General features: G+C 42.6%; 1 pseudogene; it reads right to left on the minus strand.

Moving 5' to 3' along the window:
• Positions 1 to 6,737: 6,737 nt before the first annotated feature.
• Positions 6,738 to 6,823, minus strand: LOC123461911 (annotated as a pseudogene).
• Positions 6,824 to 24,306: the final 17,483 nt, after the last annotated feature.

Below are 24,306 nucleotides of genomic sequence, written 5' to 3' on the forward strand. Positions count from 1 at the left end.
TTCTGAATGCTAGGTTCCCAGATGATGGATATTTGGGAATTAATGGCCCCTGGAGGCAGTTTATTGTTGGCAGCAGGCTTCACTTGCCAGTGTTTGGCACACTCTTCTGTTGCTGTTGTCCACCTTCTGCTCATGCCATCGTTTTCCCATGCCATCATGGAGCTTTCCCTCAAGTCTGTAAGCCAAAATAAACTTTTTTTTTCCCCACAAGCTGTTCTTGGTCAAGTGATTTCTGCCAGCAATGCAAACCTTACTACAACAGTGAAGTTGGTACCAGAGGAGTGGGATTGCTGCTAGACACCTGACTGTGTGGCTTTGGCCTTTTGGAGCTGATTTTCAGGAGGAATGTGGAAGGATTTGTAACCTTGGTCTAAGAGTCGCCTTGCAGTGCTGTAAGTACAGCTTGATGGACTATTCTGGTCAGAGTTGAAAGACCTGAGTGCAGTAAGAGCCATGGACTGTGAGGTTTGGCTTATGAGGGTGAGAAAGAGCTTTGCTTGGTCTGGGCTAGAAACAATTCGTGTGCAAGGCCATGTCAAGTTATGTTATGCCCATGTCAAGGTTATAGTGCGTAGAAACAGACTGGTGTGTGCAGAGGGATATGGCACAGAAATGAAATCTTTGGGTTGAAATGCTGCCCATTCAGCTGCAATTGTATGAGAGATTACAACCATTGAGATTGGGCCAGCTGACCTGCAATGGGACAACAGAAAGAATGCAATCTTTTGAAGGCACCTGAATGCTCAAGGAGTGTCCTATTCATCAAAGTCTGCATTATTCCCCCCTATATTTACAAATTGGCACTCCATCTGGTATTAGGGAGTATAAGAAATTCAGGAAAGAGATGGTCATTGAAGTTTCAGCGTGGTCTTGTGTTTTGGAAATGGCCATGGGCAGTGTGAAGCAGGTTTGATGGATTGTCTGCCATAAAGAGTTGATGGGGCCATGAGGATGGACCATGGGTTGCAGTGGAGACCCACTGAAGGTGCTGGGACCATGAGAGGGCTGCTAAGGAGAGATGCTGGCCTCAGATGAAGTTTTCCAGGACTGTAAGTAGCCTAGCTGAAGGGGCAGAATTGGAACTCCAGAGGCTTGTTGCTAGTTAGAATTATCCAACTTGGAGATTTGTCACTGACTAGAATTGTTGGAGTTGGAGGTGCAGAGTTTGATGTTTGCCCTGGTTGTTTTAAATCTTGTACTGGTTGAATATTTCTTTGCTATGCCCAGTGCCATCTTTTGCAGTGTGACTGTGTATTCTGTGCCATTATAGGTTTTTTGGGGGGAGGTGGGTTGGTACTATGGCTCAGTTAAAAGATCTCAGACTATGTGAATGTTTGAACATCATTAGAATTGATAAAAGCTATGGGGACTTTTAAAGTTGGATGAATGCATTGCATTTTACATCATGTATGGTTATCAGTTCATGGGGGCCAGGGAAGAATGTGGTGGTTTGATTCAGCTGTCCCCCATAAACTTAGGTGTTCTGAATGCTAGGTTCCCAGCTAATGGAAATTTGCGAATTACCACCTCCTGGAGGGCAGTGTATGTTGGGGGCGGGCTTATGGGTATTACAGCCATTTTCCCCTTACCAGTGTTTGGCACACTCTCCTGTTTCTGCTGTCTACCCAATGTTGGCCAGGAGGTAATATCTACCCTTTGCTCATGCCATTGTTTTTCCTTGTCATCATGGAGCTTCCCCTTGAGTCTGTAAGCCAAAATACACCTTTTTTTTCCCCACAAGCTGCTCTTGGTAGAGTGATTTCTGCCAGCAATGCAAACCTCGCTACAACAATGGGCAAACAACTAAAATTAGATCGGTTATACAGAAGATTAGTTATAAAGTAAGTTATGTACCACCATTACTGTTTCTTCTTCTTCTTCATATTTCTGTGCCTCGGAATCCCAAATCTTCAACATATCCTTAAACTGCTGAGAGTACTCACTGTTAAGTTTATGCCTGTAAAATAGAATAAGTACTGCCACTCCCATTTCATACCAATGTGAAAAGAGCATTCAAAACAAAACTGAATTAGCAATTTATAGTATAAAAAGGAAGGATATAACAGCAGAAGTAAGTTGATGGGAAAATAAAAGATTAATGATGATTCTATAAATATTCTTTGTAACAAGCTAACAGAAAAGTTTCCTTTAGCTCTTAAAAATCTAAGTTTTTCTCATATGTATTAATTTTCCAGAAAAATTCATCTTATCTCCAAGTAGTTTTTCATTGTTTTACACTGAGTATTACAAGTTCTCATAAATAAGTGATTTCCAAGTAGAAATACTTTAGAAGAGCGAAGATTCAGTAAATCAAGTCAGTTAAAATATACAAATTATTTACAATATAAAACTAACATTTTTCTACATTTTCAAGTGTTCAAGTAGTAGTTTTTTTATAACATCTACCTTTTTTTCCTCAGCTAATATATTTCCACAATGAATATAAATTAATAGTAACCCTTCAACTATTATTTAAAAGGAGATAAAGATCTTTACTGGCTTCTAAAAAATATATCTCCATTCTATAAAGGCATGAGGTTTTAAGACTGATTGTCTTAAAGGAAAAGCCAGGCCATTTTCGCTAGAGACTAATAAACAAAAAACAGTCTTTTTCTTAATCAATTCACACCAATATATAATAAGAAATGATACAAACATGGTACTAAAACAATGCCTTACCATTGCTCTTGTTGTGTTTTCCAAGCTTGTTCAAATTTCTGGCTGCTGGCTTTAAAAGAAGCTTTGGTATAGATTTGTACTCTTTTTCTCTTGGCAAGAAGAGTCTTTTTAACATCAGCTACATTGGAAATAAATATTCACTAAAATTTAATGTTGAAAGAAATTGTTTCGTTTTTCTCTTCTATAGTACTAGAAATTGAACTCAGGGCTTCACATATAGTAGGTACTGAGTATCCCAGCCTTAAGAAAATTATTTTGGAGGGTACTTAATAGGTTGATATTGTATATATGTAAGTACAATGATTGTGATGGGGAGGTAATATGATGGAGAATGGAATTTCAAAGGGGAAAGTGTGGGGGGAGAGGGAGGGAATTACCATGGGATTTTTTTTTTAATATTATCATGGAAAATGCTGATAAAATTTTTTTAAAAAAGAAAATTATTTTGTACTATATTATTAAGACAAATGTAAGTATGGGTTTATTCAACCCATGAGGTGTGTTAGATGGTCATCCTGGACTACATAGTTATGGCAGCCTGAGAATGCTACAAAAGACTCTGTCTCAGAAATAATCAAATACACCAAAAAGAATACTGTCTCCTAATAAAGCTCATATAACTAATACTTAGCATAGACCTTAAACCTTAAGGTCTTTGGGATCTGATTATAAGTCTTAAGCTGTTTTTCACTTTAAATTACATAATTTATTAATATAATCAGTTATCTTAAAGGCTTCAATTTATGTCATCCTCGATTAATGAAGGAATACAGTTAGAGCCCTAGAAAAATAACTTGAATAGATGAAGAACTGATATACAGATAGTATTCTTACAGTTAACTTTGCATTGCTGGGACAAACATCTGACCAGAAATAGGAAAGGGTTTATTTCAGGCTTACAGGATTCAAGGGAAGCACCATCAATAGCAGAAGAAGCTGGCTCACTCCAGCATGCATCATAGCAGAGAGAGAAGCTAACACCAGCAAACATGAACAGGCAGAGCTCAAACTGCTCTGAACACACCTGAGGGCTGCACTGCAAGATCCATCCCCAGTGACACCATCTCCAGCAGGGCTGCTGGAGACCCAAGCTTCAAGCTTAATCAAAAATACCTCAGGCTACTGGGGGACATACATTCATTCAACCACAATTTTTTATATCACATAGTCTATGAATACAACGTATAAAAGAACTTTTCCCATCATTTTTTTTTTTCCTTTTTAGAGGTAGAGTATCCGTCTAGACCAGGCTGACCTGGAATTCACTGTGTAGTCTCAGGCTGGGCTCAAACTCACAATCCTCCTACCTCAGCCTCCTGAATGCTGAGATTAAAGGCATGTGCCACCACACCTAGCTCAATTCTTTAAAAATTCTTGGGCTTGGGCTGGAGAGATGGCTTAGCGGTTAAGTGCTTGCCTGTGAAGCCTAAGGACCCCGGTTCGAGGCTCGGTTCCCCAGGTCCCACATTAGCCAGATGCACAAGGGGACGCACGTGTCTGGAGTTTGTTTGCAGAGGCTGGAAGCCCTGGCGCGCCCATTCTCTCTCTCTCCCTCTATCTGTCTTTCCCTCTGTGTCTGTCGCTCTCAAATAAATAAATAAAAAATTTAAAAAAAACATTTAAAAAAAAAATTCTTGGGCTTGGGCTGGGGCTGGTCGCCAAGGTGCTTGCCTATGAAGCCTAAGGTTTGATTCCCCAGTATCCATATAAGCCAAATACTCTAGGTGGCACATGCCTCTGGAGTTCCTCTGCAGTGGCTAGAGGCCCTGGCACTCCCATTCTCTATCTCTCTCAAATAAATAAATAAAAATTAAAAATTCCTGGGCTGGAGAGATGACCCAGAAGTTAAGGTGCTTGTTTACAATGCCTGATAGCCTGGGTTCAACTCCCAGTACCCTCATAAGACCAGATGCACAAAACGGTATAGGCATTTGGAATTTGTTTGCGTGGCAAGAGTCTCTGGTGTACTCATATTCTCCCTCACTCCCACTCCCTCTCCCCCTGTCTCTCTCTCTCTCTCTCTGACTGCAAGTTAATAGTTAAAAAATATATATTATAGTTCGTGACCACCCTGAGACTACATACTGAATTCCTGGTCAGCCTGGGATACAGCAAAACCATTACCTTGAAAAAAAAAATTCCTTTTTAATCCTAAAAGCACCATTTTTGCCTTTCATTCGTATTATGGGAAAGGTTAAGATCTATGATGTTAAATCATATTTGTGCACAACCCTATAAATGAGAACAAGTCATTAATTGATATAGTATACTGGTTAACATTTCCTATTACATACATGTCTGTACAGTTTTAAATCTAAAAATATGTCCAAAAACATACCTCTAAATTTTTCCAGCATATTCTGTACTTCTCCCCTGTGAAAAAATTCCACTTAAAATATCAAATGCAGATACTTACAACTTTCCAAAGTACTGAAAATAAGTGCTGAGTGTTCAGCCCTAAATGTGACATCTATGTTACCCACTCCAAGGCTCTGGGAACTTTGTAGGAAATAGGACAAGAACATAAGAGCTGGAAGATCTGGGTGAATACTGTGAAATGCTGCCTTCTGGACACAACACCGCCATTGTACTCATGAACTCAAAGCAGCTGTGATTACTTGCAAACTATTGGGCCCATCCACACTCAATCATAAATGCAGGTGGGGTTCATGAGGCCTCACTCCTCTACCTCGGTGGAGATACTGGCAGTTATGGTTGCCTGGGGAGGAGAAGTTATTTTCTTCAGTAGTAGAGTCACTAGTAAGCTGTCCATGCTCTGGTAAATAACCCTCAACCCATGTTCATGCAAGCCATCCTAATTAAACTCAGTGAGTTACAAACATAAACATTCACTGAAGTATGAGGGGGTAGTTGGGAAGAAAAAGGGTTTAGCAGAAATAAGAGAGTATAATGGCAGTAAATATGATCAAAATAGATTTTTGTGTGAAATTTTCAAAAGATAAATAAAAAAATATTTTGCTTAAAAAAATATTAAACCAAGGCTAGGCATGTAATTCAGTGGTAGATCATTTGTTCAAAATGCACAAGGCCTGAGGTTTGATCCCTAGCACTATCAAGAACAAGCAAACAATTTTTAAAGATTCATAATACGTGTTTGTTTTGGAAGAAATTTCACCTACCACATATTGTACATACAGTACTTGTTAGACAACCAAGTAACTTTTTCTTGAAGCACTTTATTGAATAGGCAAAAATTATCTTTGAACATATTACCCCATATCGCCAACTATTTCTTTTGAAGGCCTTTTCTTTCCACGCTTATCAATTCCTGGATTATTTTCTGTATTGACAATAAAAACATTTTTGAAATTAAGTATGCTATTTTAGAAAATTTTAATATCTTTATTTGCAATTCAGGATTTTTATCAACATAATTTTTTTTAATTTTTTTTGTTTTTTTTTTGTTTGTTTATTTTATTTTTTCTTTATTTGAGAGTGACAGAGAGAGAGTGAGAGGGAGACAATGGGCGCGCCAGGGCCTCCAGCCTCTGGCAACGAACTCCAGACGCATGCGCCCCCTTGTGCATCTGGCTTACATGGGTCCTGGGGAATCAAGCCTCGAACCAGGGTCTTTAGGCTTCACAGGCAAGTGCTTCACCGCTAAGCCATCTCTCCAGCCCATCAACATAATTTTTAAAGAATACTTTTATTAATTAATATGAGAGACAGAAAGAGGGGGAGAGAGTATGGACATGCCTGGGCCTTTTGCCATTGCAAACAAACTAGTCACTTTGTTCATCTGTATTTACATGGGTACTGGAGAAGTAAACCAAGGACTACAGGTTTTGCAGCGCCCTTTAAACTGCTGAGCCATCTCCTCAGCCCACCAACATAAATTTTAAAAGTAGATAAATAGCTGGGTGTGGTGGCGCACACCTTTAATCCCAGCATTCAGGAGGCAGAGGTAGGAGGATTGTCCTGAGTTCAAGGTCACCCTGAGACTACATAGTGAATTCCAGGTCAGCCTGGGCTAGAGCGAGACCCTACCTGGAAAAACAAAAACAAAGTAGATAAATAATTACCACATTTTCTCTGAAAGATGAGATTATGACTCATGTTAAGAGTTTTCACTCATTTTGTTCCACTTTCTAAGGAATGTTTTTGTAGGGGGAGTCACTGATCTCATGTGCATTTTATAGACAGGCATAGTAAAAGTTACTTGTTGGGTTGGAGAGATGGCTTAGCAGTTAAGGTGCTTGCACATGAAGCCAAAGGACCCAGATTTAATTCCTCAGTACCCAAATAAACCAGATGCCCAAGGGGGCACATGCATCTGGAGTTCCTTTGCAGCAGCTGAGAGCCCTGTCATGCCCAGTTTCTCCCTCAATCTCTCGTTCTCAAATAAAAGGTTTTTATTTTTAAGGTATTTTTGGTATTTTGGGACTACCAAGGCAAGAGATACTTTATGAAGTTCCATAACTAATAGAAAGGCATAATCAGATGCTAAAGTAAATGAAAATAATTAACAAATGCTTGTTTTTAAGTGTAATACAAACAAATTAACTATAGAACACAGTCAACCTCCAACATAAATATATACCTTTAGCCATATCCTCTTCTGAACTACTCAGTTTTTTATTTTCTTTTTCAAAATTATAGGCTTTTTTAGGTTTATTCTCCAATGGTGGCTTCCCACATTTTTCAAAATGCCTTCTTCTGCTGTGCTCCATATTTATATGCTTCCTGGTTTAAAAAAAAAACCCCAAAACACCTCAAATCTCTCAAACTTTTCTTGGCAGGGAGTGGGGGAGGCTTGTGTGTATAATGTGGTGTGTATGTGGTGTCTGCATGTGGTTGCCAGGGGCAGAGCTTGCCTGCCATGGCTGGAGTATATGTCTGGTGTTGGCCCAAGTCTTTTACTGATGGGAGAGAGTGCCATTTTGGGCTACTCCAGCAATTCTCTGGTCTTTGCTCCCTTATAGGACTGGGGTTACAGACTCATGTGACCCTGCTGAGCTATTTATGTGGGTTCTACACAGGAAGTCATCACTCTTACCCTCAAAACTCAAAAATGCAGACATCATTAAAATAAATTGATAAAACAAATATCTATTGTTTACAATCATGGAAGTTAATAAAATAAATTAAAAAAAAAAACAAATCTTGGCGGTGCTGTTCCGTTAAAAAAAAAAAAAATCTCAAATAAGATCCAATAGGAATGATCTTCGTTGAGTAAAATGTTAGCAGTTTTCTTTCTTATTGGGCCAAAAGTTAACAATTTATCACTTGTCAACTTGGTTATGGAGGAAAAAAAACCCACAATAATGATGGTTCCAATCCTGATTCCAAGTGTCCTTGTATTCAACCATGGGGAGATAAGAATTTTGGGCCCAATAATATCGGACTCTAATGAAACTGAGCACATCTTAGTCTGTACCTCAGTCTCAAAGTAAAATTATTGTTCCTAATATGATAGGTCAGAAGCATCCCAAAACTGGTTTCATAGTAATATAAGTCTAGTTCTATAGCGTTAGGGATGGAGCTCAGTAGCTCTCATATACCTAGCATGCAGGGTACCTGTGTTCCACCCTCAAAAGTGGGGGGAGGGGGAGGGGGAAGGGAGAGGAGAGAATGGGAAAGGAGGGAAGGAGAGGAAAAAGGTAGGAAAGAAGACAGGAAGGAATTTTCTTCCTTTTCGGGAGGAGGAAGGGAAATGGGAGTAGAAGGGGAATGCAGAAAGGGAGCGAATGGAAGGCAGTGGTTGGAGAGGGAGGGAGAGAACCACATTAGAAAAGGGGACAGAATGGGGTGAAAAGAAGGAAGGCAGGAGGAGAGGTTATATGGGAGGCTGAGGATTGAAGGTTGCAGGCCAACATGGGTTAGAGTTGAGAAGCTTCCTTCAAAACGGAAAAAGAAAAGGTTGGCATAATGGCACACATTGGCCCCTCATCCTAGCAAGCAGAAGAATGGCGGCCAGCCTGGAGTACACGGACATTTAGTCTCAAAACTTTGAAATGACCTCTTGACCTCAGGGAAACACTGGCGCACACTGAGGACGCGCAGATGGGGGCGGGGTTTGGCTCAACGGAAAATCTCAGGGTAGGCCCGGCTGCCCTCGCTGCCCCGCCTGTCCTCCTGGCAGGCCCAGGCTCTGCCTGCACGCCCGCCAAAGCTCGAGGCCGCCCCACCCTCCACCAAGTCATAGCCAGCCTCGAGAGGGTGGTGGGGAAGGGCTGGCCCTTGGGAGCGTTGTGGGGGAGGGGACAGCCTTCTGGGGGCTGTGGGGGAGGGGCCGGGCCTCGTGTGGGTTGTGGGGGAGGGGCGGGACCTCGTGTGGGTTGTGGGGGAGGGGCGAGGCCTCGTGAGGGTTGTGGGGGAGGGGCGAGGCCTCGTGATGGTTGTGGGGGAGGGGCGAGGCCTCGGGTGGGTTGTGGGGGAGGGGCGAGGCCTCGGGTGGGTTGTGGGGGGCGGGGCCGGGCCTGTGAGGGTTGTGGGGGAGGGGGCCAGGCTGTTGGGTCGTGAGGTAGATGCCGGCCCTCGTGGGGCTCACGGGTGAAGACCAGCTTCCCAGGCAACCGGGCCTGCAGACGTCCCCACCACCTGTTCCTGCAGAGGCAGGGGAATGTCACCTCAGCCTGGGGCCCTGACTCCGGGGACAAACGCCCGCCTCTACCCCCAACCTCCCGCTGAAAGAAAACCCTGAGACCGGCCCAGCAGCACAGCCTGGTCTCGAGCCGGCGTGTCCACCTTAACGGCTCGCGCTGCAGAGTCCTCCACCACCTCAGCGACCGCACCGAGGAAACTTGCCGTCAGGTGCACGCGAGAAAAGCCGGGCACGCTCGTGCAGGCTCCGCGCTGATTGGCCGAACGCCCTGCGCATGCTTACGAGGGACGCTGAGGCCCCGCCCCCTACAGGGACGACTCTGGCGCCTGCGCATGAATATTAACTTGCAGACTTCTGGAGTGCGCCTTCCTGGCTAAGTGCGGGGCGTTTTATTTTATTTATTTATTTTAATAATCTTGAAAACTTTAAGGCAATATGCAAACGAGGCAACAATGAGCACACAGATCCTACTTTGTTTTTTAAAATACTTTTGTTTATTTGAGCGAAAGTGAGAGAATGGGTGGGCCAGGGCCTCCAGTCACTGTAAACAAACTCCAAACACATGTAGCATCTTGTGCATCTGGCTTTATGTGGTACTAGCGAATCGAACCTGGTTTCTTAGGTTTCACAGGCAAGTGCCTTAACCGCTGAGCCATCTCTCCCGCAGCTCCCCCACACACTTTTTTTTTTTTTTTTTAATTTTGACACAGGGAGGGCTTTATTGAGTGGGCAGGTGTGGAGGCCTCCTGTCCTGGACGGCAGAGTCTCTGGGGAGAATGCTGCTCCACGGAGATTGCAAGTCCGTGGATGTGCTGAGAACACCAGTGATGTCTTCTCGGGACCCCTAGCTGGAGACAGACCAGGCCCTCCCTGGCTGCTGAGCAGCAGCGGTTGGGGCGATTGGGCAGCTTTGGGCATCGGAGGAAGCAGGAGTGGGATCATGGGGCGGCGAGAAGCCAAGTTCCCCTGGACAGGATTATTTGCTGGTTGCCATAGCAGCAGACTTCCTCCCCCTCTATAGCTCTTGCTGTGTGTAAAAGTTGGGGGTGGGGGCCAGGGGGCGGTGCACGCTTCCTTTTTGCCCCGCTGCTCTTCTGGACTCTCCATTGTTGGACCAAGTGTACTCCCCGAGTCTCCAGAGCGCTCAGGAGCATTCTCATGCCACCTGTAAACACCAGTTTTTTTTTTTAATTTTTATTTTTATTTATTTGAGAGCGACAGACACAGAGAGAAAGACAGACAGAGGGAGAGAGAGAGAATGGGCACGCCAGGGCTTCCAGCCTCTGCAAACGAACTCCAGACGCGTGCGCCCCCTTGTGCATCTGGCTAACGTGGGGCCTGGGGAACCGAGCCTCGAACCGGGGTCCTTAGGTTTCACAGGCAAGCGCTTAACCGCTACGCCATCTCTCCAGCCCAACACCAGTTTCTTTCTTTCCAATTCCCAAGTCCCTCTTTCCCTTTGGCTTAATTGCTAAACTCACCCAGCAAACAGTAGTAGGGGAGAGGACAGTGGTTTTTTTGGTTTTTTTTTTTTTTTTGGAGACAACGCTCTCCGCAGCCCAGGCTGCCGGTGCCTCCTGCCTCAGCTTCTTAAGCACGGGATTAATTTCAAAGTTGAGCATCACACAGAAACTAATTCCAGAGCCCAGGGTAGGCTCGAACTCACAGCAGTCCTCCTGCTTCAGTTTCCCCAGCACTAGGATTACAGGTGTGCACCACACCAAGCTTGGGTGGGCATTTTTTACTCGAGCTCTACTTTGGTAGGAATGCCTCAGCTGTTTTTATCATTTTTTTTTTTTTTTTGATGGTAACTTCTGAGTGAGATGGAATCTCAAAGTAGATATTTGCATTTCCCTGATGGGTAAGGATGTAGAATATGTCTTTAGATGTTTATAGACCATCTGTATTTCTTCTTTTAGGAACTCTAGTTCAATAGCCCTTTTGGGGGGGGGGAGTGTTAGGTTGTTTGACTTCTTATTTAGTCTTTTGAGTTCTTTGAATATCCTGGATATTAATATTCTGTCAATTTTTTTTTTTTTTCCGGGCTGGGGAGATGGCTTAGCGGTTAAAGCGCTTGCCTGTGAAGCCTCAGGTCCCCAGTTCGAGGCTCGGTTCCCCAGGACCCACATTAGCCAGATGCACAAGGGGGGAACATGGGTCTGGAGTTCGTTTACAGTGGCTGGAGGCCCTGGCATGCCCATTCTCTCTCAGTCTCTCTCTGCCTCTTTCTCTGTCTGTCACTTTCAAATAAATAAATAATTTTTTAAAAAAAGATTTTTTTCCCCATTCTGTAGGTTGCCTCTTTGCTCTATTAAGTGGCATTGGTGTACAAAAGGTTTGTAATTTTTAATATTTTTTATTTATTTATTTGAGAGAGAAAAAGAGGGAGGGAGAGAGAGGAAGAGAATGGGCACGCCAGGGCATCCAGCCACTGCAAATGAACTCCAGATGCATGCACCCCCTTGTGCATCTGGTTTACATGGGTCCTGGAGAATCGGACCAGGATCCTTTGACTTTGCAGGTGAACACTTTAATTGCGAAGCCATCTCTTCAGCTCAAGGTTTGTAATTTCATGAGGTCAAATTAGCCATTTTACTTCCTGAGCAAATAGGGTTTCCTATGGTGTTGCAGTCCGGTTCGCATTGCTGGTAGAAATCACCCAACCAAGAGCAGCTTCTGGGAAAAAGAGATTTACTTTGGCTTAGAGGCTCAAGGGGAAGCTCCACAATGGCAGGGGAAAACAATGGCATGAGCAGAGGGTGGACATCACCCCCTGGCCAACATAAGGTGGACCACAGCAACAGGAGGGTGTGCCAAACACTGGCAAGGGGAAACTGGCTTTAATACCCATAAGCCAGGCCTCAACAATACACTTCCTCCAGGAGGCATTAATTCCCAAATCTCCATCAGCTGGGAACCTAGCATTCAGAACACCTAAGTTTATGGGGGACACCTGAATCAAACTACCACATTCCGCCCCTGGCCCCCATAAACTGATATCCATACATGATGTAAAATACAATGCATTCAGCCTGACTTTAAAAGTCCCCATAGTTTTTATCAATCCCAAAGATGTTCATACATCCCCATAGTCCAAGATCTTTTAACTGAGCCATAATACCAAAAAATAACCTCAAAAAAAACCATAATGGCACAGAATAAATATTCACACTGCAGTAGATGGCATTGGGCATAGCATAAAAACATTCAACCAATACAAGGTTTAAAACAACCAGGGCAAACATTTGTATCTTCAAGTCCAGCAACTCTAACCAGTGACAAATCTTCAAGTCCGATAATTCTAACCAGCAACAAGTCTCTGGCATTCCAATTCCGCCCCTCCAGCTAGGCTACTCACAGTCCTGGGAAACTTCATCGGGGCCAGCAGCTCCTTGGCAGCCATCTCATGGCCCCGGCATCTCCACTGGGTCTCCACTGCAAGCCACGGTTCATCCTCATGACCCCATGGGGTCTCTATGCAGGCAACCAGCAAACCTGCATCACACTGCCCATGGCCATTTCCAAAACACAAGACCATGTTGCAAATTCAATGACCCTCTTTCCAGCATTTCTTATACTCCACGATACCAGGTAGGGTGCCAATTTGTTAATCCAGGGGGGAATAAAGCAGACATTGAAGAACAGGACACTCCTTGAGCACTCAGGCCCTTTCTAAAGAGTCGACATTCTTTCTGTTGCCCCAGCGCAGGTCAGCTAGCCCAGTCTCAAAGGTTGTAATCTCTCAATTGCAGCTGACCAGACAACAGTTCACCCAAAGATTTTTCTTTCTGTGCCATATCCCTCTGCTCACACCAGTTCATTTCTACACAAAGCAACCCTGCACAACTTTTCAGGACACAGGCATAACAGCAAGCTTTTCACACAAACTGCTAGCCCAGTCCAAGCAAAGCTCTTTCTCACCCTCATAAGCCAAACCTCACAGTCCATATAGTTCTTACTGCATTCAGGTCTTGCAGCTCAGACCAGAACAGTCCATCAAGCTGTACTTATAGCACTGCAAGGCATCTCTTAGGCCAAGGTTTCAACTCCTTCCACATTCCTCTTGAAAATCAGCTACAAAAGGCCAAAGCTACACAGTCAGGTGTCTAGCAGCAACCCCACTCCTTGGTACCACTTTACTGTTGCAGTCCGGTTCACATTGCTGGTAGAAATCACCCAACCAAGAGCAGCTTCTGGGAAAAAGAGATTTATTTTGGCTTAGAGATTCAAGGGGAAGCTCCACGATGGCAGGGGAAAACAATGGCATGAGCAGAGGGTGGACATCACCCCCTGGCCAACATAAGGTGGACCACAGCAACAGGAGGGTGTGCCAAACACTGGCAAGGGGAAACTGGCTTTAATACCCATAAGCCAGGCCCCAACAATACACTTCCTCCAGGAGGCATTAATTCCCAAATCTCCATCAGCTGGGAACCTAGCATTCAGAACACCTAAGTTTATGGGGGACACCTGAATCAAACCACCACATATGGCAACATGTTGAAGTGTTGTTTCCCCTACTTTGTCTCTAGCACTTTCAGAATTTTAGGTCTTATATTAAGGTCTTTGATCCATTTGGACTTGATTCTTGTGCATGGGGAGAGATAAAGATCTATTTTCATCCATCTACATATAGATATCTAGTTTTCCCAACACTATTTGTTAAAGAGGATGTCTTTCCTCCAATTAATATCTTTGGATTTTTTTTTTTCAAAAATCAGATGGCCTGGGGTTGACTTTTGGGTCCTCTATTCTGCTCCATTGATACTATATGTCTGTTTTTGTGCCAGTGCCATGCTGTTTTTGTTATTATGGCTCTATAGTATATATTAAAGTCAGGTGGGGTGATATGACAAGCCTTATATAGTTTTGTTGCTCAGAATCCTTTAGGCTATGCAAGATTACTTTTCTTTTTGTTTCCAAATGAATTTTAGGATTTTTCTCTTTTTTAAAAAATAGAAAACCTAGATTTATTGGTTAAACTATTATAAAAATAAAACAGTATCATTAGCAGTACTTTGAAGACTTCATCAGATTTCTTGTTCTGTGACAGAAAACTAATTTCAGAGTGTGTATGTTCAAAGGTCTAACCTGGGAGTCCATGAAAGCAGACTGGTAGAACAGGCAGAAGGAGAAGAAGCAGCCGGAAGCCCTTATGCCAGGGTGGCTGTGTGGGCAGCATTTCCCCAGAGCCTTATTAATCAGTCTGACCCTTACATCTGTAGAAAATGACACAAGCTGCTGTCTGAGACCTCTGCCTTTTCTCTGGGATAGGGGGTTCTTAGGCTGCAGAGAGGCACCTGAGCTCCAGCTTCTCCTCCCTCACCCCCACCCCCAGGACACCCACACTCAAGCTCCAGTGCATTTCACCACATAAGCCTGCCAGCCAACAGATGTATGTACAGCAAAGAAAGGAATTAGAGGCCACTCAAAGGACACCTAGACTTGGGAAGTTTGATAACTATAAATATCCCCTTGGTTATCTTATTCACGTGTGTGAATAAAAGTCATAATTTCTTCTGCTGGTGATAACTTGCTGTCTCAGTGTCATGTGTCTCACAAAAGAACTGGTTGAAGTGACTTTGGGATGACTCAGAAGGTATCACAGTGCTGAAAAGAAGTGACTGGAGTACTGAGTAACTTCTTGATCACACCTTCCAAGGCTCAGGGTCTAATGCAGAAGAGGTGGCGGAAAGAATGTAAGAGCCAAAGGAAGGGTAGTACTCCTTACAACATGCTCCTCCAGACACAAAATGGCCTGCATATACATGACCTCACCATGCCTGACACTACCTACACCAGACCATCATAAGAGGAGGAAAAGATCAAAATAAAAGAGAGACTGATTGAGATGGGGAGGGGATATGATTCAGAATGGAATTTCAAATGGTAAAGTGGGGGAGGGAGAGGGTATAACCATGGGATGTTTTTTATAATCATGGAAAATGTTAATAAAATTTAAGAAAAAAAAATATTGCTGGCTAAAGGTTTGTCATAATGAGCTTTTATTTTGTTGAGATATGTTCCTTCAATTTCCAGTTTCTTTAGGACTTTTATCATGAAGGGATGTTGGATTTTGTCAAATGTCTTTTCTGCATTTATTGAGATGATCATGTGATTTTTGTCCTTCAGACCATTTATATGATGCATTATTTGTATATGTTGAACTATCCCTGTATATCTAGGATAAAGCTTACCCGGTCAGGATGAATAATCTTTTTGATATATTCTTGTATTCTGTTTGCCAATATTTTGTTGAGAATTTTTGCATGTATGGTCATGAAGGAGATTGGTCTGTGATTTTCTTTTTTTGTTCTGTCATTGTCTGGTTTTGGTATCAGAGTAATGCTGGCTTTAAAAAAGGTGTTCATTAGTATTCCTCTCTTTTTTTGTTGTTGTTGTTGTTTTATTCAAGGTAAAGGTCTCACTCTAGCCCAGGATGACCTGGTATTCACTCAGGGTGGCCTCGAACAGTGATCATCATCCTACCTCTGCCTTCCAAGTGCTGAGAGTAAAGGCATGCACCACTGCACCTGGATTTACTTTCCTATTTTATGGAAAAATTTGAGAAACATTGGTGTTCTTCTGTGAAGGTCTGGTAGAATTCACCAGTGAGTTTATCTGGGCCTTTTTAGTTGGGAGATTTATTTTTATTTTATTTATTTATTTTTGTTTTTTTGAGGTAGGATTTTGCTCTAGCCAGAGCTGACCTAGCATTCATTATGTACTCTTAGGATGGCCTTGAACTCACAGAGATCCTCATACCTCTGCATCCTAAGTGCTGGGATTAAAGGCATGTGCCACCATACCTGGCATTAATTTCTTAATATAAGCACTTAAAGCTATAAATTTCCCTCTTAGGACTGCCTTTATTGTATCCTTTGGTATATTGTGTTATCATGGTTATTTGATACTATACATTTTTTTTCTTCTTAATTTCTTCAATGACTCATTCATCATTCTGTACTGCACTATTTAGTTTCACTGAGTTTGTATATGTCTTTCTTGCTATTGTTGGTTTGTAGTTGAATCCCATTGTGATCAAATAGAGTATAAGCTAAGTATTTCCATTTCCCTGTATTTGTTAAATTTGCTTTATTCTAATATATGTTCTATTTTAGAGAATGCTCCATTGCTACTGAAAAGAATGTGCATTCTGCAGCATTTGGATTGAATGGTCTGTAGATATGTTGATTCCATTTGTTCTATGACATCATTTAATCCAGATGCTTACTTTTTGCCAGAATGACCTGTCAGTTGGTGTTAGTAGGGTATTAAAGTCTTCTACTACTATTGTGCTTGGTGTTATCTGTGACCTTAAGTCTACTAGTGTTTGTTTAATGAAACTGGGAGCACCCATGTTTGGTACACATATGTTTAGAATTGAACTATAAGGGCTGGAGAGATGGTTTGGTGGTTAAGGCATTTGCCTGCAAAGCCAAAGGACCAAGGTTTAATTCCCCAGGGCCCACATAAGCCAGATGCATATGGTGGCACATGCATCTAGCGTTTGTTGGCAGTGGCTGGGGGCCCTGGTATGCTCATTCTCTCTCTCTCTCTCTCTCTCAAATAATTAAAAAAATTAAAAGAGAAAGCTGAGCATGGTGGTGCACAGCTTTAATCTCAGCAATTGGGAGGCAGAGGTAGGAGGATCGCCATGAGTTCGAGGCCACCCTGAGACTACATAGTGAATTTCAGGTCAGCCTGAGCTAGAGTGAGACCCTACCTCGAAAAACTAAAATAAATAAATAAATAAATTGAATTATGATGTCCTCTTGATGGATTGTTCATTTAATTAATGTACATGACCTTCTTTATCTTTCCTAACTAATGTTGTTTTGAAGCCTATTCTGTCAGATCTTAGGATAACAACACCTGCTTGTTTCCTAAGTTCATGCACTTGAAATGCCATTGTCCATCCTTTCACCCTATGGTAGCGTTTCTCTTTTATAGAGAGGAGAGTTTCTTGGAGGCAACAGATGAATCCTGCCTTTTAAAAAAATATTTATATTTAAATTTGTTTATTTGACAGAGAAAGAGGGAGAGAGAGAGGGAGAATAGGCGCACCAGGGCCTCCAGCCAGTGAAAATGAACTCCAGACACATGCACCCCCTTGTGCATCTGGCTAACGTGGGTCCTGGGGAATCGAAGCTAGTCCTTTGGCTTTGCAGGCAAATGTCTTAACTGCAAAGCCATCCCTCCAGCCTAAATCCTGCCTTTTAATCCAGTCTGAAAGTCTATCTTTTGCTTGGGGCATTGAGACCATTGATGTTAAGAGTTATTATTGAAAGGTCTGTATTTATTCTTGTCATTCTTTTTTTGGAGTGCTTCCTATTTTTCCTTTACTCTCTTGTATTAACTATTATTTGAGTTTATTTATTCCTATTTTCCCATGTATGTTGTTTTCTTTCTCTTCAGTGTGAAGGAAACCTTCAAGATTTTTCTGTAGAGCTGGCTTAGTGGTCATATATTCCTTTAGCCTGTTTTTGTTGTGGAACATCCTTATTTTTCCATCAATTAGATAATGGGTAGCTTTACTGGATATAGTAATCTTGGTTGGCAGCTATTATCTTTTAGTACTTGGAATACTTCATCCCAAGCCCTTTTGGCTTTTAAAGTTTTTGTTGAATAATCTGCTGTTATCCTAATGGGCTTGCCTTTATAGGTGACTTGATGCTTCTCTTGTAATGCTTTTAGTATATTTTCTCTGGTCTGTGTGTTTAGTAGTTTGATTATAATATGACAAGGATTCTTTTCTGGTCTGTCTATTTGGTGTTCCAAATGCCTCTTATATCTATATTGGCATCTCTTTCCCTATTTTGGGGAAATTGTCTCCTATGATTGTGTTGAAAAACCTACTATGCCTTTAGAATGGAATCCTTTTCCATCTATATCCTGAATTCTTGTTTTGAAGATGGAGTGGGATTTGAGGTAAGGTATTGCTCTAGCCTGGGCTGACCTGGAATTCACTGTGTAGTCTCAGGGTAGCCTTGAACTCATGGCAATCCTACCTCTGCCTCCCAAATGTTTGGATTAAAGTAGTGTACCACCATGCCCAGCTTACCCTGAATTCCTATTTGATCTTTTCCTAGTGTCCTTAATATCTTGAATTTCCCATTCATACCTTCCTATTTGTCTTTCTTTGTGTTGGAATGCTCTAGATCTGCCATCTTATCTCCTGGTTTAGATATTCTGTCCTCTCTTTGATCTATTCTATTGGAAATATTTTCTACAGTTTTTTTATTTGACTTACTGTGTTTTTCATTTCTAGTATTTCTGATTCCTTACTCATATCTTATATTGACTTCCTTATTTTGTTAAACTATTTTTTGTGTTCTTGTGGGATTCCTTTAGGAGTTTATGTTCTTCTTTGATTTCTCTGAGCATAGGATGGTGGTTTGATTCAGGTATCCCACATAAATTTAGATGATAAATTTAGATGATGCAGATTTGGGAATTAACACCTCCTGGAGGCACTGTATTGTTGGGGATGGTCTTAAAGGTGTTATAGTTAGTTTCCCATGACAGTGTTTGGCACAGTCTCCTGTTACTATTGTCTACCATATGTTGGCCAGGGGGTGATGGCCACCCTGTGCTTTTTCCCTTGCCATGATGGAGCTTCCCCTTGAGTCTATAAGCCAAAATAAACCCCTTTATCCCCAAATCTGCTCTTGGTCAGGTGACTTCTGCCAGCAATATGAACCTTACTGCAATAGTAATGTTGGTACCGAGGAGTGGTTTCATTTGCTGCTAGACACCTGACTGTGGCTTTGGTCTTTTGAAACTGATTTTCAAGAGGAATGTGGAAGGATTTGAAACCTTGGCCTAACAGACACCTTGCAGTGCTGTAAGTACAGCTTGATGGACTATTCTGGTCAGAGTTGAAAGACCTGAATGCAATAAGAACCATGGACTGTGAGGTTTGGTTTATGAGGATGAGAAAGAGCTTTGCCTGGACTGGGCTAGAAGCAGTTTGTGTGAGAGGCTTGCTGTTATGGTGTGACCTGAGAAGTTTTGCATGGTTGCATTGCATAGAAACTGATTGGTATGTACAAAGGGATATGACCCAGAAATGAAATCACTGGGCTGAAACTTCTGCCCATTTACCTGCAATTATATGAGAGATTACAACCTTTGAGATTGGGTCAGTTGACCTGAACTGGGGCAACAGGTAGAATGTAGTCTCATTTGAAGGGGCCTAAGGAGTGTCCTGTTCTTCAAAGTCTGTTTTATCCCCCCTGAATTTACAAATTGGCACTCTACCTGGTATTATGGAGTGTAAGAAATGCAAGAAAGAAAGGGTCATTGAATTACAACATGGTCTTGTATTTTGGAAATGGCCATGGGCAGTGTGGAGCAGGTTTGCTGGATGCCTGCATGGAGACCCAATGGAGCCATGAGGATGAACCATGGATTGCAGAGAAGACCCAGTGGAGATGCTGGGACCATGAGAGGGCTGCTAAGGAGAGCTGCCGGCTCCAAAGGAAGTTTTCCAGGACTGTGAGTAACCTAGCTGGAGGGATAGAATTGGAACTCCAAAGACTTTTTGCTGGTTAGAATTATTGGGCTTGGAGATCTATCACTGACTAGAGTTGTTGGACTTTGAGCTACAGAGTTTGATGTTTTCCCTGTTTTTTTTTTTTTTTAATTTGTATTAGTTGAATATTTCTTTGCTATGCTCAATACCTTCTTTTGCAGTGTGATTGTGTATTCTGTGCCATTATAGGTTTTTTGGAGATTTTTTTTTTTGGTATTATGGCTTAAAGACCTTGGATTATGGGGATGTTTGAATATCATTGAGTTTGATAAAAATTATGGGGACTTTTAAAGTTGGATGAATGCATTGCATTTTACACCATGGATGGTTATCAGTTTATGGGAGCCAGGGGCAGATTGTGGTGGTTTGATTCGGGTGTCCCCCATAAATTTAGGTGTTCTTAATGCTAGGTTCTCAGTTTAAGGAGATTTGGGAACTAGTGCCTCCTGGAGGCAGTGTATTGTTGGGGGTGGGTGTATGGGTATTATAGCCAGTTTCCCTTTGACGCCTTTAATTCCAGCACTTGGGAGGCAGAGGTAGGAGGATCCCTGTGAGTTTGAGGCCACCCTGAGACTCCATAATGAATTCCAGGTCAGCCTGAGCTAGAGTGAGACCTTACCTTGAAAAAAAAAGAAAGAAAGAAAGAAAGAAAGAAAGAAAGAAAGAAAGAAAGAAAGAAAGAAAGAAAGAAAGAAAGCAAGCAAGCAAGCAAGCAAGCAAGCAAGCAAGCAAGCATCACTGTGTCCTGATTTTAACTCCTGAGCTGGTGCTATCACTGGGACCATTACTCTTCCAGACCATGGGTGACCCATGCACTGCTGCGTACAGTGCTCTCATTCCTTCTTGGACCTTAAACTATCCTCTCCTATCTCCCTGCTCCTGTACACGTACATTTGGTAAAGATCTTTTAGTAGGAATCTGTTGAGATTGTCCTTGCTTTGCTGTCAGTTTGGAAGGTCATTTTCTGGGCACAAATTCTGGGCTGAGTTGTTTTTTTCTTAGCGCTTCAAACATCCCTCTTGGATTTATGTGCTTTTTAGGTGAGTTAGCAAGTTCTACATCCTTTTTGTTGTTGTTGTAGTTTTAATTCAATTAATTTATTTATTTGAGAAAGAGGCAGAGAGAGAGAGAGAATGGGTGTGTCAGGGCCTCTAGCCACTGCAAACGAACTCCAGACGCATGTGCCCCATGTGCATCTGGCTTATGTGGGTCTTGGAGAATTGAGCCAGGATCCTTTGGCTTTGCAGGCAAATGCCTTAACTGCTAAGCTATCTCTCCAGCCCCCAACATCCTTTATATATGCTCTGCAGATGTTGTTGATTTATTTTTGGTGTTCTGTAGTCTCACTACTTTGATTTTTAAAAATATTTTTATTTACTTATTTGCAAAGAGGGAAGGAGAGGAGGGGAAGAGAGAAAGAATATGGATGTGCTGGGAAAATGAACTCCAGACACATGCACCACTCTGTGCATGTGGCTTTATGTGGGTACTGGGGACTAGAACCCATCAGGCTTTGCAAAGCTCTTTCTCACCCTCACAAATCAAACCTCACAGTCCATGGTTCTTACTGCATTCAGGTCTTTCAACTCTGACCAGAATAGTCCCTTAACCACTGAGCCATCTCTCCAGGCTCTATTTTTAAAAATTTACCCACTTTGTTCTTCTAATACATGTAGATTCATTTGTTTCTTTCATGAAAATAATTTGAGGGATGGGGAGATGGCTCTGCACAAAGTGGCACATGTGTCTGGAATTCATTTGCAATGGTGGGAAGCCCTGGTGTGCCCATACTCTTCAAATAAATAAACACTTTAGAAAATCTCTTACAGGGCTGGAGAAATTGCTCAGCAGTTAAGGTGCTTGCCTACATGGCCTAATGGCCCTGGTTCAATTCCCCAGTAGCTGTATAAATCCAGATACACAATGGTATATGAATCTGGAGTTCATTTGCAGGAGCTGGAGGTCCTGGCACACACATTCTCTGCCCTCTTCTTTTTCTCACTGCTTTAAACTAAATAAAAAAAATTAATCTCTTGAAAATAATCTTTTAATTTTTATTTGGTAATAGAGAATATGAGAATGGGCACATCATTGTATACATGTATTACATTGTCTTTATTCACAATCTTTTGATGGACATCTAGGCTGGTTTGCATGGAAGATTACCAGCTATTGTCTCTATCCTATTGAGGACTCAAAAACTTCTATGTGGGCTGGAGATATGGCTTAGCAGTTAAGGCACTTGTTTGCAAAGCCTAAGGACCCAGGTTGGATTCCCCAGTACCCACATAAGCCAGATGCACAAAGTGATGCATGTGTCTGGAGTTCGTTTGCAGTGGCTGAAAGCCTTGGTGTGCCCATTCTATCTGCCTCTTCCTCTCTAATAAATAAATAAATAAATAAATACCTTATATTACACTTAAACCCCAGTAGTCTGACTGCAGAGTGACAATTCACATATGCCACTACCATATGGAAGGTAGCAAGGCCTAGTGGGGATGGAAAAGAGACAATCTGGGTTGGGTTGTAACCCCACCTCTGCTTCTAACTGGCTAAGACACTGATCAAATCATGTCATCTTGGTCCTGACTCTGCTCATCAATGGAAAGTAAGGCTTGGTCCAGACTTTTTTTTTTTTTTTTTGTGGTACTGGGGTTGAAAGCAGACCTGTGCATGCTGGGCAAGTGCTCTATCACTGGCCTGTACCCCAATACCCAGATAGTCATTTTGAAACTGCATACAGGGTCTAGGGATTTGGAAGCACCATGCTGAGGGTCAGGGCCCAGAGACAGTGTCCCTTTTATTTGTTTTAAAAATATTTTATTTATTTACCTGAGAGACACAGAGGAAGAGGCAGATAGAATATGGGAGTACCAGGGCCTCTACCCACTACAAACGAACTCCAGATGCCATGTGCCACCCTGTGCATCTGGCTTACGTGGGTCTTGAGGAATCGAACCCGGGTTGGTCCTTTGGCTTTGTAGGCAAGTGCCTTAATCACTAAGCCATCTCTCCAGCCCCAGTGTTCCTTTTATTGTACCACAGAATGCTATGGTTTGATAGCTCCTTCTAGAATTCATGTTGATAGTCACCAATGGACTGGTATCAAAGGGTGGGGCCTTCAGGGCGTGATTAACTCATGAGACCTCTGTGAATGGGCTTCTGTGCTTACAGGCTTGATGGAGAGAATCTGTCCTTCGTGTCCCTCGGCCTGCTGCCATGTGCGGACAGCAATGCGAGCATCAACTTAGAAGCAGGGCGCTCTGCCCCACACAACTTAGAAGCAGGGCGCTCGGCCCCACACAACTTAGAAGCAGGGCACTCTGCTCCACACAACTTAGAAGCAGGGTGCTCTGCCCCACACAACTTAGAAGCAGGGTGCTCTGCCCCACACAACTTAGAAGCAGGGCGCTATGCCCCACACAACTGAACCTGCCAGCAGCCCAACTCCTTAGCCTCCAGAAATAAGAGGAAATGGATTCCTATTCTTTATAAACTACCCAGTTTCCTGTGTTTTGTTTTGCTATGTAGTCCAGGCTGGCCCTGAATTCATGGCAATCCTCCTGCCCTAGCCTCCTGAGTGCAGGATTACAGCTGGGAGCTGCTATGTCAGGTTTCCACATAATTTGCTATAGTAACACAAATGGACCAATGCATATCCCGAACTATTGTAGAATTTTTTTTTTAAATTTATTTATTTGAGAGCGACAGACACAGAGAGAAAGACAGATAGAGGGAGAGAGAGAGAGAATGGGCGCGCCAGGGCTTCCAGCCTCTGCAAACGAACTCCAGACGCGTGCGCCCCCTTGTGCATGTGGCTAACGTGGGACATGGGGAACCGAGCCTCGAACCGGGGTCCTTAGGCTTCACAGGCAAGCGCTTAACCACTAAGCCATCTCTCCAGGCCCTATTGTAGAATTTTATTTCTACTAATATTCAAGGTTTTAAAAATGCTGGAGGCACCGGGCATGTTGGCACATGCCTTTAATCCCAGCACTTGGGAAGCTGAAGTAAAAGGATCACCATGAGCCCGAGGCCAGCCTCAGACTACAGCTGAGACTACATAGTGAATTCCAGGCTATCTCAAAAAAGAAAACAAAACAAAAATGCTGAACGTTGCTGCCTACATAACCAACTTCTACTGAATTAAATGTGTCTATGAATATTCTCATTCAGACACCTATCCCAAAGTCAAACTCATTAGGAGTAGCCTGTAATCATTTTAATTATGAAAGTCACCATTGCATTCAAATGTTCATTCCCTATAACCTTCCCAGAACAAATTGTGTGTTTTTACAGTGATACCCAGATAAGACAAATTCCACTTAGAACCCATCTCCTCCACAAAGAAACAATCTAGTGTGTCATAACACTAGTTTCTGCTTATACTACTTCCCACTGAATTGTCCTACTGCTCACTGTAGAGCCTGATAGCCTCACCCCACATACAGACAGCCATTCAAGTGACAGCGGAATCTGGGTAGCAGTATAACTGATCCTCAAAGACTTAAAACACAGGCAAATG

Source organism: Jaculus jaculus, chromosome 6 (genome assembly GCF_020740685.1).
Source record: "Jaculus jaculus isolate mJacJac1 chromosome 6, mJacJac1.mat.Y.cur, whole genome shotgun sequence".
In the NCBI taxonomy this organism is placed as follows: domain Eukaryota; kingdom Metazoa; phylum Chordata; class Mammalia; order Rodentia; family Dipodidae; genus Jaculus; species Jaculus jaculus.